The sequence below is a fragment of the Erinaceus europaeus genome, chromosome 13 (assembly GCF_950295315.1).
Source record: "Erinaceus europaeus chromosome 13, mEriEur2.1, whole genome shotgun sequence".
In the NCBI taxonomy this organism is placed as follows: Eukaryota; Metazoa; Chordata; class Mammalia; order Eulipotyphla; family Erinaceidae; genus Erinaceus; species Erinaceus europaeus.
In genome coordinates this window covers 29,307,538-29,323,408 of record NC_080174.1, presented here as the reverse complement: position 1 = coordinate 29,323,408, position 15,871 = coordinate 29,307,538, and positions in this window count along the sequence as shown.

Here is a 15,871-nt window from a genome sequence, read left to right as displayed (position 1 = left end):
GGGGATGGGATACGGAATTCTGGTAGTGGGAATTATGTGAAGTTGTACCCCTCTTATCCTATGGTTTAGTCAGTTTCCTTTTTATAAAAAAAAGAGAAAGAAAGGAAGAAAGAGAGAAGAAAGAAAGAAAGAAAAAAGAAAGAAAGAAAGAAAGAAAGAAGCAAAGAAAATATTCATCCTGTGAAAGAGAGACAAATATATGCATATATACATATACACATACTACCATAAGAACCCGGATTCAAGGCCCCCTCCACAAGCAGGGAAGCAGATCTACAGCTCTTTCTCTATTCCTATTTTCCCTGTCCGCTTTCAATTTCTCTCTGCCCTGTCAAATAAAACACAGAAAAAAATAGTGATTTATAAGACTATAGGTTAATAAAGTGTATATTAACACCATTCTCCACTCCAAAGGTCTATGTCCTTACCCCCTCCCCACTCACCCCCCCTTCCCCAATGAAACTGAACATCTACCCTCACCCTTCACCTAGAGATTTTTACATTGGTAAAATAAAATTATTAGTTTAATAAAACAATGGCAGAACACAATGTTTGTTTCAGAAATTTCTTTAATAGGCACTAAAATAGCAACTCATTCCCCAGCCTCAAGTCTGCCATCACAAATTAGCCTCACAAATTTCAGGGTTATCAATTCACACTTATATGAGTTAAGTCCTTAAAGACCCTTCTTTTTATTTGTCTGTCTGTCTGTTTGTTTAAAAGAGAGAGAGATTAACAAAACCATAGGATAAGAGGGTTACAACTCTACACAATTCCCACCACCATATCCCATCCCCTCCCCTGTTAGGTTTCCCATTCTTTAACCCTCTGGGAGTATGGACCTAAGGCCATTGTGGGATGCAGAAGGTGGAAGGTCTGGCTTCTGTAATTGCTTCCCTGCTGAACATGGGCGTTGAATAGGTCAATCCATACTCCCAGCCTGCCACTCTCTTTCCCTAGTAGGGTGGAAAGACCCTTCTTTTTGTATTGAGATAGTTAAAAGGTAGATTTCTCCATGACAGATTAGATTGATGATGATGATAGATAGATAGATAAATAATAGATTAGATAGATACATGCTAATAGATGATAGGTATGTATGATGATGTATGTACAAACTTTGTATAGCTATTAGTTGTGTTCTCATGAATCTCTTTTTTTTATTTTTACTTGTTATTAATAGTTTACTACAAGATTGTAAGGTTACAATGTATAGTTCCATACCACAACCACCACCAAAGTTCTGTATCCCACCCTATCACCCCTGAAAGATAACCACCATAGTTCTCATAAGTCTTAAGTTTGCTTTTTTCTGATTTGTTTGGATTTTTTTTGGCAAGTTTATGTAAATCAGATGTCTAGATTCCACATATGAGTCAAACCATCTGCTAGTTGTGTTTTATATCTCCACTTATTTCACTTAAGCATAATGACCTCCAGTTCCATCCTTTTTGTCCCAAATGACACAAAATAATCTTTTAGATTGCTTAATAATATTCCATGGAATATATATCCCATAACTTCTTTAGCTAGTCATCTACTGATGGGCTTTCAGGCTGATTCAACACTTTGGCTATTGTGAATTATGTAGCTATGAACATAGGGATACATATGTCCCTTTGAATTAGTGCTTCAGTGTCTACTAGATAAGAGTGGTATTGCTGGGTCATAAGGTAATTCCATTTTTATTTGTTTAAGGACTGTCCATACAGCCTTCCAAACAGACTGTACCAGTTTGCATTCCTACCAGCATCTGTTCTCAAGAATCTTAACCCAGACATCCCTCACTTTTCCCAGCCTTCCCCTATATTAGTTCAGGTCATCTCTGGCTATTGCTATTTTGAGTTTCCAAGCTTATCTAACTGAGAACACGATTTCTGAAATATGTCTTACTGTGTTAAGTACATCCTTAATCTGCTCAACATAGCTGCTAAACTCTTTCAAGATCTTCTGCAGCCCTAAACAGCTTCCTGCCTCCTGACACTTGGAATAGAGAAATCATTTGTTATTATCTCCTGGCTCCTACTCATTACAGTGAGGCCTGCCTAGGGCCTTCATTTTCTAGCTAGAGTTTATGTATTTGATTGCTGCCATCATCTTACACAGTTTACACTGAGCAACTGGGGCCTTAGATATTTGCTGTGAAAGCATGTAGAAATGTTGAATGAAGGGGTTGGAGGAGAATGTGGGCCAATGCAAAATCAGAAAGAGTGGGCATCATGACTATGAACTTCACCTGCCACCTCCAGTATCTAGAGATGCCTGTCAGAGTGAAAGAACTGTGTCCACAAACAGGTATGTTAATGTAACTCAGAAATGAAATATACAGCACTGTTGAAATGACAAAGTATCCAACTGCTAAAATTGTTTTCTACTTTTTCCTAGAAATAAAACGGGCCTTGGGTGGCTTCAGACTTATTTCAAAGGTTTGTCTCTGGATTTTAATTAAGCGAATGCATTTGATTGCATTTATTGTGGCTAAAAGTCATGCTCACCCAAATCATTCATATCTTTCTGTCATTCTAATTTCTCCACAATTCACTTTGAGAAGCTTTTAGCATCTTTCCTTTCTACTTTGAAGTATTATGGAGAGAGCTAAGCAGTCCAGCGTCGAGGCTCTGAAACCTAAATATTTACTGAACCTCCTCTCTCCAAAATCAGCAGAGACCTTTCAGTAGCCAAGTCCAATGACCTCTCATCAGTTTTTACTTTGTTTCAATTATTTCATTCACTCAAGAAAGTTTACTGTGGTTTTGCTGGGATCTGGCCTTTCACACTACTGGCAAAAATATCAAGTTATAGTGTCTGTTGCCAAATGGAGTAAAAGACTGATAGACAACATTTTTAAAAATTTAATGGTTCCATAAAGCATGTGAATTAAAAGTCCATGTGAAGATCAGCCTGGGTTATAGTTGTACCAGGCAGAGAACCAGGCTTGCAAGCATGAAGTCCCTGGTTCCACATAAGCCAAAGTAATGCTATGATTCCCTCTCATTCTCACACATGGTGTTTGTGTTGTTGTTGTCATCGTTGTTGTTGTTGTTGTTGAATAAAACAAAGGAACCCGAAAAAAAGACAATGGTAACTGGGGCCAAATGGTGGTGTACCTGGCAGAGAACACATGTTAACCATATGCAAAGACCTGAGTTCAAGACCCCAGTTCCCACTTGCAAGGATACATCTTACTGAGAAGTGAAACAGGTTGCTTGTGTCTCTCTTTCTTTCCATCTTTCTCTATCTCTTCTTCCCTCCCAATTGCTTGGTCTTCATAAAAAAGAAAAAAAAAGGAAAGAGGGAGAAAGAAAAGAAAAAAAGAAAGAAAGAGAAAAAGGAAGGGAGGAAGGAAGGAAGGAAAGTAGGAAGGTGGGGGGGGAAGTAAATGGCCAGGTGGGGGTAGATAACAAAATGGTTATGCAAACAGACTCTTATGCCTGAGACTCCAAAGTCCCAAATTCAATCCCCTGCCCCACTATAAACCAAAGCTGAGTAGTGCTCTGGTGAAAAGGAAGGAAGGAAGGAAGGAAGGAAGGAAGGAAGGAAGGAAGGAAGGAAGGAAGGAAGGAAGGAAGGAAGGAATTGGCCAATGGGAGTAGTGAACTTACTTTGCAACAACAACAAAAAAGGTAATCGAACTGTCTCTTGGACCACCAGAATTATAGTGATTATAAGGAAGGCGGGGACACAAAACTGGTGATGGATGCAGTGGCTTGGGTATGAAATTATACCTCTGAAATCTTGTGATTGTTTTACAGAGACAAAGAGAAATTGAGAGTGAAGGGGATATAGAAAGGGAGAGAGACACCTGCAGCACTGCTTCACCACTTATGAAACTTCTCCCCATAGGTGGGGACTAGGGGCTTGAACCTGAGTTCTTGCACACCATGTGTGCTCTCAACCATCCATCCCCACATCTTATAATTTTGTAAAACACTGTTAAACCACTTATTAAAATTTTTAAACTATCTGTATAGTAAAAAAATGTATTCATAGAAGATTCAGCTTTCAAGTTGTCTCTTTCTTCTAAAATACAAAATCCTGGAACAGTGAATTGGCTGTGTAGTACGTGAGAAAAAAAAAGTAAACATAATGTAAGGATGAGCTTTTTCAGATCTGCTCAGGTCCTGCATTTGCCCTCAGTGTAGAACAGCAATGGTAGAAACTGCCCCACTCTCCAAAGGGAGGCAGGGCCAACATACTCTGCCATTCAAGGAAAACTGGTCCTTAAACAAATAAAGCCTAGAATGTTCCTAGATATGACCATTGAATGCAAGTTGATACCAACAGGGATGCAGAGGTTGCACAGGCTCCTGTGCTAAATATGGATAGACATGAATCCTAAATCAGATTGATGGGGTTTACAGTTAGTGGTGTTTATATACTTTTCCCATATTCAGGAGCTACTTTCTGCCCTGATCCAGCTTTCTAGATTTTTTTCCAACTCTGACATCATCTTTCTAGATAATACTTTCAGCACACCTGCATGTTAGCTATCAGGCTCAAGCAAAAATTAGTAAAGTCACAGGCCCATCGGAATATACCTAAAACAGACTTCCTAGCTTCTTCCAACTTGAAGATCCCAATTTTCATCTGCTATACTCTTACCTTTAGGTACCTGATTATTTTTTCTGCTTTATATCTTAATGTTTTTCAGTCAGTCACCAATTTACACATACTATCATAACACCAACCTGACCTTCCTAGACAGATGCCCTCACCAATTAACCCTAGAACCCCACCTCCCCAGGGCCCTACCCCACAAGGGAAAGATAGAAACAGGCTGGAGATATGTATTGACTGGTAAATGCCCATGTCCAGTGGAGAATCAATTATAGAAGCCAGACCTCCCACCTTCTGCATCCCATGAAGATCTTTGGTCCATACTTCCATACGGATAAAGAATAGGGAAGCTTCCAATGGAGGGGATGGAATATGGAACTCTGGTGGTGGGAACTGTATGGAATTGTTCCCCTCTTATCCACAGTCTGGTTGATCATTATTAAACCACTAATAGTTTTTTTTTAGAAAAAAAGAAAGCTATTTTAAGCTTACAGAAAACCACAAATCTAGGTGACTTTAAATGAAAGAATAAATTTGGCTTACAATAGTAACTCTCTTGAGCCTCAGCAAGTGTATGGAGCTCATTCTGAAGCTTTATAGCAGTCATATTTCTTAGTAATCAGAAACTTCTTATATATAGAATTTAGCTGAAAAAGAAGAGACATTTAAATCATATTCTCTGTGTTTTTTGGTAAAAAGTTTTCTTAATAACTACTTCCCAGAAATATATATAAAGATTTTTTTTAGCCCACTGAAATATTGACTTGAAGATGATGGTAAGTTCTCTATCCCAACTTCTCTGGGCAAATGACCTCATAAATGTGTCCTGGACCCTCACATCTCCAGAGCTCTGGTCCACTAGGGAGAGACAGAAACAGGACGGAGGTATGGATTGACTTGTCAGTGCCCATGTTCAGTGAAGAAGCAATTACAGAAGCCAGAACTCCTACTTTCTGCTCCCCCAAAACAACTTTGATCCATATTCCCAGCAGGGGAGAAGTGATATGATGAAGAGAGCTCTGACCTCCAGCTCCATCAGCACCCTGAGAGAGAGAAGGAAAAGGAGAGGAATATATGGAGGTAGTTATGTTGTCATGAATGACTTGGAGGGGAAGAGAAGATTGAATCAGAAAAAAAACAGGGGGACAACTATGTGTAAATGTGGACAGATAGTTATAGAGAAGATGGTTGACCCATGCCCACAACCTTAGGGGAATTGTGGTGAACTGCAGTGGGGAGAGTCAAGAATCAGAACTCTGGTGGTGGAATGGTGTGGATTCTAACCCCTGTCAACATGTAGTTCTGGTATATAATAAATAAATAAAAAGAAATTGACAAAAATAGAAAACTGGAGATTGTATGTATACACTGGGAAATGCACTTTCAATAAGATGAAATAAGACTATGAAGTCTTCCTACATCTGGTTAACTACCTGATTTCTTTCTTAATTTTTTTTCTTTTATAAATGTGGGAATACAATTTGGGGAAAGTTGGCATAATCATAGTAGCATCTGTAGCTTGATATCTGGAAGGTGACATGACCTAAATTGAGACAAGATGGTTAATGAACAGGAGCCAAAAAGTAGGATTAGAGCAGATGAGATTAGGGATTTTAGGGTTGAAGAAAGCTAGGGAAATCATTTTAGGGATGATCCTGGGGGCACACAACTATGGCAGTTTTGCTTGAGTTTGGTAGCTAGCCTGAGATTGGATGAGAATATTGTCTGAGAGAATGGTGTCAGAGTAGAGAAAAGGGATAGAAAGTTGTATTAGGGCAGGGAATAGCTCCCATTCTTGACCAAAAAAAAAATTTTGTAGCTAAAATTAACTATTTACTTCCATCCACCTACTCCAAGGCATATATACATACACATACACATACACATACACATACACATACACATACACATACACATACACATACACATACACATACATATATAGCACCAGAAGCTGTGTAACCTCTAAGTCCCTACTGGTCTGAGCTTATAGCTCATGGTCATATCTAAGGAACCACTGCAGGCTGCACTTATTTCAGGGCCAGTCTTTTTCAAGTAGCAGGGCAGGATACACCCAGCCTCCCTTCAGAAACTAGGGCTATCCCTACAGTCATTGCTTTATGGTAAAGCCAAGGCCCTGGGAGGGCCCACAAGATGCCATTCCTTATTGTAGCAACCAGTGGTAATGAAGAGAGAGGGACCCTTTAGAAGTCTAGACCCATCATATGTGTATGGGAATCCAAGGATGCTTAACTAAGGTCCCAGATTATCAGGTGGTGTGATATTGACCAAACAGGCCATTATTAAGTGGGCTAGTCTTCTGCCCTTATCCAACTTTTGTAGTCCTTTCTTTGTCTGATGATCTTGGATTTTCTCTCAGTTGTTTAGGCATTGAGTATCATTTGTTGAGCCCAGCCAGGATTAGGCTTTTGGGATCTGACTTCTTTGGGCCTTTCTGCTAGGCTGCCCAGTTAATTTGATCTGAGCCCAATCAGTTACAGAATGTATGATGCCTTCTTTAGGTACTTCAACCATTACTGAGCACTTTGACTTTGAGTTATATATAATTACCCTTTGTTTATGTATATATGTACACTTGTATCCAGTACCCTAAACCCTAGCCTAATCTTATATCTGTTACTTAGTTAAATGGCATGCTATCTAACATGGATATAGGTAGTCCCATGTGTTAGGAAAGGTCACATCAGATTTGAAGAGTTGAGAGGTTGACTTCTCACTCGGTATCTCTGGTTACAGTCCACAGTAGAATTTCAGTAGCAGCATAATGTAGTGTGGCAGCACCAGTATCAATTTGGTTGAAGGCTACAGAGGTGGTATGGCAATAAGGAATCATAGACAAGGAATATCAAGAAGTATGGGTATATCCTAGAGATACCAAGACTAGAAGGGTCTTAAAGGGAATGCAAGAGGTTTCTTATAGTCTTAGTAAGAGCTAAAATATTAAAATATAAATAATTTATTATTATTATTATAACCGGGTGAGTTGGAGGTTGTTTCCATCTGTATGGAACCAAATTTGACAACTTAGAAGTAATGGACACATTCTTAGAGTCATACCAACAGCAAACCTTGACACAAGAGGAAGTAGATAAACAATAGATTAGTCACTAGTAAAGAAATGAAAGTAATGCAAAACCTACCCAAGAACAAAAGCCTGGGTTCTGATGACTATACTAATGAATTTTATAAAACATTCAAAGAAGAACTGACACCCATCCTCCTCAAACTCTTCCACAAAATAGAAGAGGGACTGCTTCCAAGCACATTCTATGAGGCTACATCAACCTGATCCCCAAAGGAGGAAAGGACTTCATCAACAAAGAAAACTATAGACCTATATCCCTGATGAATATCTATGCAAAGATCCTCAACAAAATCTTGGCTAATCAAATACAACAACATATTAAGCGAATAATTCACCAAGATCAAGTGGGATTCATCCCTGGGAAACAGGGATGGTTCAACATTTGTAGGGAGGTTGTGGGGATGTGGTAGAGCCTGGTAGGGCTTGACCTGAGAGATGAGTCCATCCTGGTAAGTCTCTCTCTCTCTACGGAGGGGTTGAGCAAAGGGGGACACATGAACCTCAAATGGTTGGCCGCCATATAAGCCTTCCTGCCTCACAAACATCCTGCATCTTCCCACCTCTGGGAGCCGGCATTCCTTAAAACATTAAGCCTGCTCCACCCTGCATTCCCTTTATTATCTACATATATTCTTATGCTTTGTCTTACAAATGACTAAAGGTCTCCTTCCTAATTCTCTGCAGGGTATTGCTAATCCTACCAGATGAACCCCTAGAAACAGTTGCTGGGGAGGTCCATACCATTCCCGGTCCCCTTTACCTTTTCTCTGCCTCTTTCCTAACTATGTATGGTATTGTCAAGCCACTTCCGTTTCGATCTTGTCTCTTCCTTGTTCCAACCTGGAGGAGCCCGCGTGTGCAGACGGAGAAGTGGACACCAGCCATTATGATTTGTGCCATGTGGTTTAACCAGGCGTGCTACTGTCGGACTCTAGGGCACTCGAATGAATAACGATTTGTGTTGTGATTTATAGTTTCAGGTCATTTTGGTCTGAGAGGATACATTTTATAATTTTAGTATTTACATATTTGTTTAAATTATCTTTGTGGCCCAGCATATGGTCAATCCTTGTAAATGTTCCATGTGTACTTGAGAAAAATGTGCATCCACTACTTTTGGGATGGAAAGTTTTGTGTGTGTGTATATATATACACAAATATAAATATATTAGCTCCATTTTATCTACAGTTTCATTTAAGTCCGCTATTTCTCTATTGATCTTTTTGTCCAGATGTTCTGTCTCTTGCTGTGAGTGTTGTGTTGAAATCTCCTACTATTATTGTGTTTCTATTAATGTCTCCCTTGAGCTCAGTAAGTGTTTGTTTTATACATTTGGGTGCTTCTAAATTTGGGGTATATATATTTATGATGGTTATATCTTTTTGTTGGATTGATCCTTTAGCCATTATGTGATGTTTTCCTCTGATTACTTTCTTTGTCTAAAAGGCTACTTTATCAAAGAACAGGATAGCTATCCCTACCTTTTTCTTTTTTTATTTTTTTTTTTAATTAGCTTGCTCCAACATCTTATATTCAGTTTCCTTTTGTCTTTTCTTTGGATGTGTGTTTCCTAAAGACATACAATGGATGGAATCTTGTTCTTTAATCCATTTAGGTACTCTGAGTCTTTTGACAGGTGAATTTAGGCCATTCATATTTATGGAAATTATTGATATATGTGGTTTACTTATGTCCATTCTGATTTTTATTTTGAGTTTCTTTTAAATTGTTGAGTCTTTGACCATTTGTTTCTATCCAACCTTTTGTGTGAATGAGTTTCTGTGGCGAAGTCCTCACTGATTTTTCTTAGGCTTTCTGTAAATCACTGTTCCCTGTTTTGTGGTTACCATGTGTGTAATAACTAGCACTGTGTATCTAGAAGTCTTTTTTAAGTATTTTTTTATTAACAAACATTTGATAGGGTTTCTTGTCTTTTAATTCCCTACTGTATCTGCTTGTTCTTTCCTATTTTATTCTGTTCTTGTTTCTAGTCTACTGCTGTTCACCTCACTGACAGTGAGTGTTCCTTTGCTTCCTCCTTTTCTGTAGGACTCCATTAAGTATTTCTTGTAAGGTGGGGTTGATTGTAGTAAATTTCTTTAGTTTTTGAATATTTAAGAAAAAATATGCAGAATACAAAATTTGTGGCTGGAATTCCCTCTCCTTTAGTGTCTTGAACATGCTGTTCCATTCTCTCCTTGCCTGTAGGGTTTGGGAAGAAAAATCTGATTAAGAGTCTGATAGTTCTGCCTTTGTATGTAACTTCTTTCCTTTCCCTAGCAGCCTGCAAAATTTTTTCCTTGTTGAGTTTTGATAACTTTACAATTATGTTCCCTAGTGTTGGTCATTTTAAATTTATAAACCTGGGTAATCAGTCTGCTTCCAAAATGTACTGAGGATTGCCTAGGTGAGGGAAATTTTCAGTTAAAATTTCTCTGAAAATTACCTCTGGACCTCTGACCCAGTCTGCCTCTAAAGATATCCCTACAGCACATATATTCAACCTTTTTATGGAGTTTGCAATTTCACAGAGAGTATTTTCATTCTTTCTGAACTTTTCCTCTCCCTCATCTTTGAATTGAAAGAGTGGGCTAATTATGTCTTCCAGATTGGAAATTCTTTCTTCTGCATGTGTGAGTCTATTTCCTAAGCCTTCTACCTGAGTCTGAACAGCACTAAAGGTGTCTTTCAGTCATTTCAGTTCTGTTGGAAATTTTACTTTCATGCTTTCTATCTGCTTAGTGAACTATAAAAAATGGCGACTAATCCCTAGCACTGCAAAAACGGTATCATCTGTTTTCCATCTACACCATGCCTCGGCCTCACGTGAGCTTAATGTGCAGCTTGGCGATACGAGAATCCGGCATGAAGCCCAGCCAGTCTATCTTGGCGTTACTCTCGATCACACCCTGTCATTTCACAAACATCTCATAAAAACTGCAGCAAAGGTGGGTGCGAGGAATAACATCATTGCAAGACTGGCCAGCTCCTCATGGGGCGCGAGCGCTTCCACACTACAATCATCATCTCTGGCATTATGCTATTCCACTGCAGAATACTGTGCCCCAGTATGGTTCCGTAGCCCCCATGTCCACTTGGTCGATTCCAAATTATATTCCTCCATGAGGATAATTTCTGGAACCATCCGTTCCACCCTGGTTCCATGGCTGCCAGTTCTTAGCAACATCGCCCTGCCAGATATTCGTTGGGATGCGGCATCATCTAAGTTCATTTCCCATGTCTACGCTCGACCGGGCCTGCCAATATATGCGGATATCTTCGCCCACCCTGTCCAACGCTTGATGTCTCGTCACCCAATCTGGTCCCCTACGCCTACACTGAACTTCTCTGTTCCAGACTCTTGGAAACAGAGTTGGCAGTCAGCTGAGGTAAAGAACAAACACCTCATCACAGACCCCTGCAAGCATCAACCCGGCTTTGACCTAGCACGTTATGATTGGGCCCTCCTCAATCGGTATGGAACAGGCCATGGCCGGTGTGCTGCTATGTTCCATCGCTGGGGAGCCAGAGACGACCCGAACTGCCCCTGCAGCTACAGACAGACTATGACCCACATAGTCAATGACTGCCACCTCTCCAGATTCAAAGGAGGTCTCGAAACTTTACATTAGGCTCAACCTGACGCTGTTGACTGGCTACGGAAGAAGGGCAAACGCTAGAAGAAGAAGTGAACTATACTTGAAGTTCTTCTTTCAAGCTATGTAGCTTCATATCAAATTCTGTTCTGAGTTCCTCTTTTGTGTGCCTTAATTCCAAAGTAAAATGCTCTTTTAATTCTTTGGTAAGTTCTTATAGAGTTCTCATAAGCTTTCTATATAGTCTGTCTCTGATAGACTCTCTGCATCTGGAATTTCTTGGATTTCATCTGATTTGCTTATATTTGTTGTGGCATATTAGTTGGTTGCCTCTTTGTTTCCACATGTATGGTGTTGGTTATTGTGACCAGCAGATGTTGCTTTTGTGATCTCTGGGATTCTCTTGCTTGTATAATCTGAGGCTCTGGTGGGGGGGGGGTGCTTCGGGCTATCTTGTGGTCTATCTGATTTTTGTGTCCATCTTAAATTCAGACTGAGAAAAAAAAAACCTGAGTCAAAGATTGAGGGGTTTTTATATTTATGTATTTATAATATTTATTTCCTTTTGCTGCCCTTGTTGTTTTTTATTGTTGTAGTTATTATTGTTTTTGTTATTTATGTTGTTGTGTTGGATAGGACAGAGAGAAATGGAGTGAAGAGGGGAAGACAAGAGAGGGGGAAAGAAAGATAAACACCTGCAGACCTGCCTCACCACTTGAGAAGCAACTCTGCCTGCAGGTGGGGAGCTGGGGGCTTGAAACCGGATCCTTACAACAATCCTTGCGCTTTGTGCCACATGTGCTTAACCTACTGCGCTACCGCCCAGCTCCCAAGATTGAGAGGTTTTAAGCTCCAAATTCTTTTCTTCTGGGCAGGTCTTTTCCAGTTTTCTAGTGAAAACAAGTGTTAACTTTGACTTAACTCAGAATTTTTCATGTGTCTCCTGAGAATATTAGCCTTTGAATGATACTGAATAAAGTGTATGTCCCCTCCCTTCACTGATGGGAATCATCCAATCTATGAGGGTCCAAATTAGAACAAAAAGGGTTAGGGAGAACAAATTTTCTGTTTGAGCTAGGACACTTATCTTCTTCAGCTCTTGTATATCAGTCCTGGTTCTCACACCTCTGGACTTAGACTGGGAGTTCCACTATTACCTCCACCTAAAAGCATCCTGACTCTCAGGCCTCTAGATTTTGGACTGAATTATACCACTGACCTTCCTAATATTCTAGCTTTCAGATAGCATATCTTGTGGCATATTATAAGATATAATCAAATGAGTAAATATATATATAATTTATAATTTATCTGGTGATCTCTAATATACAAGTATATTATACAGGGTTCTTTGCTCAGGATATCTGCTGACATAATTGTTACTATTAAATTCAATATTGTACAATATTGTCTATCACAGAAGATAAATGCTTTTTTATTTTCTCCCAAAGAAAAACTATCCATTCCTTTTAGGAGGATAGAAGCCAAAGGGAAATTACATTCCCATTACAATGATAGTTACTGACAGAAGTTGGAAAACTGAGGTCAATTAGAGGATGCTTTTCTTCATATTTATATACATTTCAATTTTACTAAATAAAATAAAAATATTGTTTTATTTTAATGAGAGACAGAGATAAATATACTAAGAGAGGGGAGAGATAGAAGAAATGAGAGGAAAAAGAGAGAGAGTTGTGGGAGGGGGGATATCCCCCATACCACCATGAGCCAGAGCTGAACAGTGCTCTGGTTAGAAGGAAGAGGAGGAGGAGGAGGAGGAGGAGGAGGAGGAAGAGGAGGAGGAGGAAGATGAGGAAGAGGAGGAGGAGGAAGAGAAGGAGGAGGAGGAGGAAGAGGAGGAGGAGGAAGAGAAGGAGGAGGAGGAAGAGGAGGAGGAGGAGGAGAAGAATGATTTCTAGTTAGACTGGATGTTAACAGTTGATAAATTAGAGTTACACCTAATACCAGGACACCCACCATTAGGGTTTAGGTGTAACTCTAATTTATCCACCATTAACATCCAGTCTCTAGGTTCACTTGTGGTCTATTTACACAATCACTGTTTTACGATGTGGTCTATTTACATAATCACTGTTTTACCTGGGTCCCACCCGCCTGCAGGGTATTGGTTTAATCCCCACTGGTTAGATGGAAGTTTTCTATGTTCTTTTTGTACCCTTTTTTTGCTCCGCCCCCTCTCCTAGTCATTTCCTTTCGCTTGCCACTTCCAGTGAAGAGATGCATAAAAGGCGATGTATGGGGGGGGGAGAAGATGGCGGACTGAGAAGTCGCTGACAGCGAGCACTCTGACCGCATCGTCGGCAAAGGTAGGATTTTCTGCCTTTAGCAGGCCAGTTAATAAGGGGTGTCACCAAAAAGTGAGTACAATTTAATTTGGGTTAAGAATTAGAGTAAAGGTGACATGGACTGGCGGGGCTCCAGAATTCCCAGGGCGCCTGGCAAGGCGAGTGCGCCGGGCATTGTCCTCCGCCCGCCCAGGAAGGCGGCTCCGCCGGTTGCATAACGCGGCAGGCAGAGGAACCGGAGAGAGCACTTTAGCTCGGGGGCTTTCTCTTGGGAGTCTGCAGGGTCCACCGCGGCCCTGAGAGCAGATCCAAAGACTTCTTGAGTATAGCTCTCATTGGATCAAAGGATTTGGAGCTAGTTTTCATTTTTGAGAAATCCATTAAAAAAGTCTGGAGGGAGGGATTTCCCAGAAGATGGCGGACTGAGAAGCGGCTAGCCTTTGAGCTCCGGACACATCTCGTGTAAACAATAGGATTTTCTGCCTTTAGCAGGCCAGCCAATAAGGGGCCATAGCGGTCATACCAAGGATGTGTCTATAACTTAATTTGGGTCAAGAATTAGAATACGGGAAAAAAATTCTTTTTTCTTCCTTTTAATTTTCAAGCATACATCCTTCCCGCCGCCCCCCCCCCCCATAAGCAGTGCCTGGGACCAGCTACTAGCAGGATACCCCATACCACCAAACAGGGTTTTTTTTTTTTTTTTAACTCACTGATACACATTTGGGAAGTTCCTCGCACTGCTCTTTAATTACAACCCTTCTTCTTATCTTCTCCCTTTTCTCTCTCTTATCTCTCTCTATCTCTCTTTTTTTTTTTTTATCTTGTCATACACTTCTTTCTTCTTTGCCTTTCTGAATTTGTGAATTACTTTGGGGAAGAAATCTGACCCAGAGTGGACTCTCTATGTGTGTATCTCTGCTCTAGTTCCCTTTACACTCTTGTTACCCCTAGAATATACACTGGATAGTAGATTTGCATAACTGTCTATTCTTGCTATCCTCTCTTTCTTTTATCTTTCTTCACTGGGATTTGGTTACTATTTTTTCACGGACTGGAGAAATTTTTTGGCTAACTGGTAACGATTAAACTCCTTCAATACTTACTTCAGTTGCTACTGTAATTCCGGAGGTTGGTGAGTGCAATTGTCATAAAGGTATTTAGTACAGTGTTACTTGTGCTCAAATCACAACAACTGAGGAACAACAGAGCATTAAAAAAAAAAAGAGAGAGAAACACATAAATAAAAAAAAATGGGTAGATTAAAAACAAATAAAACTGCTACCCCAATGAATGAAGACAAGAACCCAGAAGAAACCACAAATCAGTCAGAAGTAACCATAGATAAGAAAAGTATGCAAGCAATAATAAACTTATTAATCACAGAAATGAAAACAACATTGGAGGAAAGGAATGGCAGTATTAGGGAAACAACAGTTGAGACCCCCAAGGAAAATACTGATTATCTTAAGACAATTAGAGAACTGAAAGCTGAAATAGCTGTAATGAAGAAAGAAGCTGAGGCAAGGGAAAGCAGACTAACAGAAGCAGAAAACAGAATTAGTCAGACAGAGGATGAGTTAGAGAAAACTAAGAAAGAGGTGAAAGAGCTTAAAAAGAGATTGAGAGACACTAAAAACAACAACAGAGACATATGGGATGATCTCAAAAGAAGTAACATTCGTATAATTGGCCTGCCAGAGGAAGAAAGAGAGAGAGGGGAAGCAAACATTCTAGAGGAAATAATACAAGAAAATTTCCCAGACCTGAATAACAGAAAGGATATCAAGGTGCAAGAGGCCCAGAGAGTACCAAACAGAATCAACCCAGACCTGAAAACACCAAGACACATCATAGTCACAATGAGAAGAAGTAAGGATAAAGAAAGGATCCTAAAGGCTGCAAGAGAGAAACAAAAAGTCACATACAAGGGAAAACCCATAAGACTTTGTGCAGGTTTCTCAACTCAAACTCTAAAAGCCAGAAGGGAGTGGCAAGATATCTATCGAGCCCTGAATGAAAAAGGGTTTCAACCAAGGATAATATATCCTGCTAGACTTTCATTCAAACTAGATGGAGGGATCAAAACCTTCTTAGACAAACAACAGTTAAAGGAGGCAACTATCACCAAGCCGGCCCTGAAAGAGGTACTAAAAGACCTCTTATAAACAAGAACATCACTATAATACTTGTAATATATCAGAGTAAACAAATCGTTTTTTAGAACAATGGCACTACAATACATTAAATCCATAATATCAATAAATGTCAATGGCTTAAACTCACCCATCAAAAGGCACAGGGT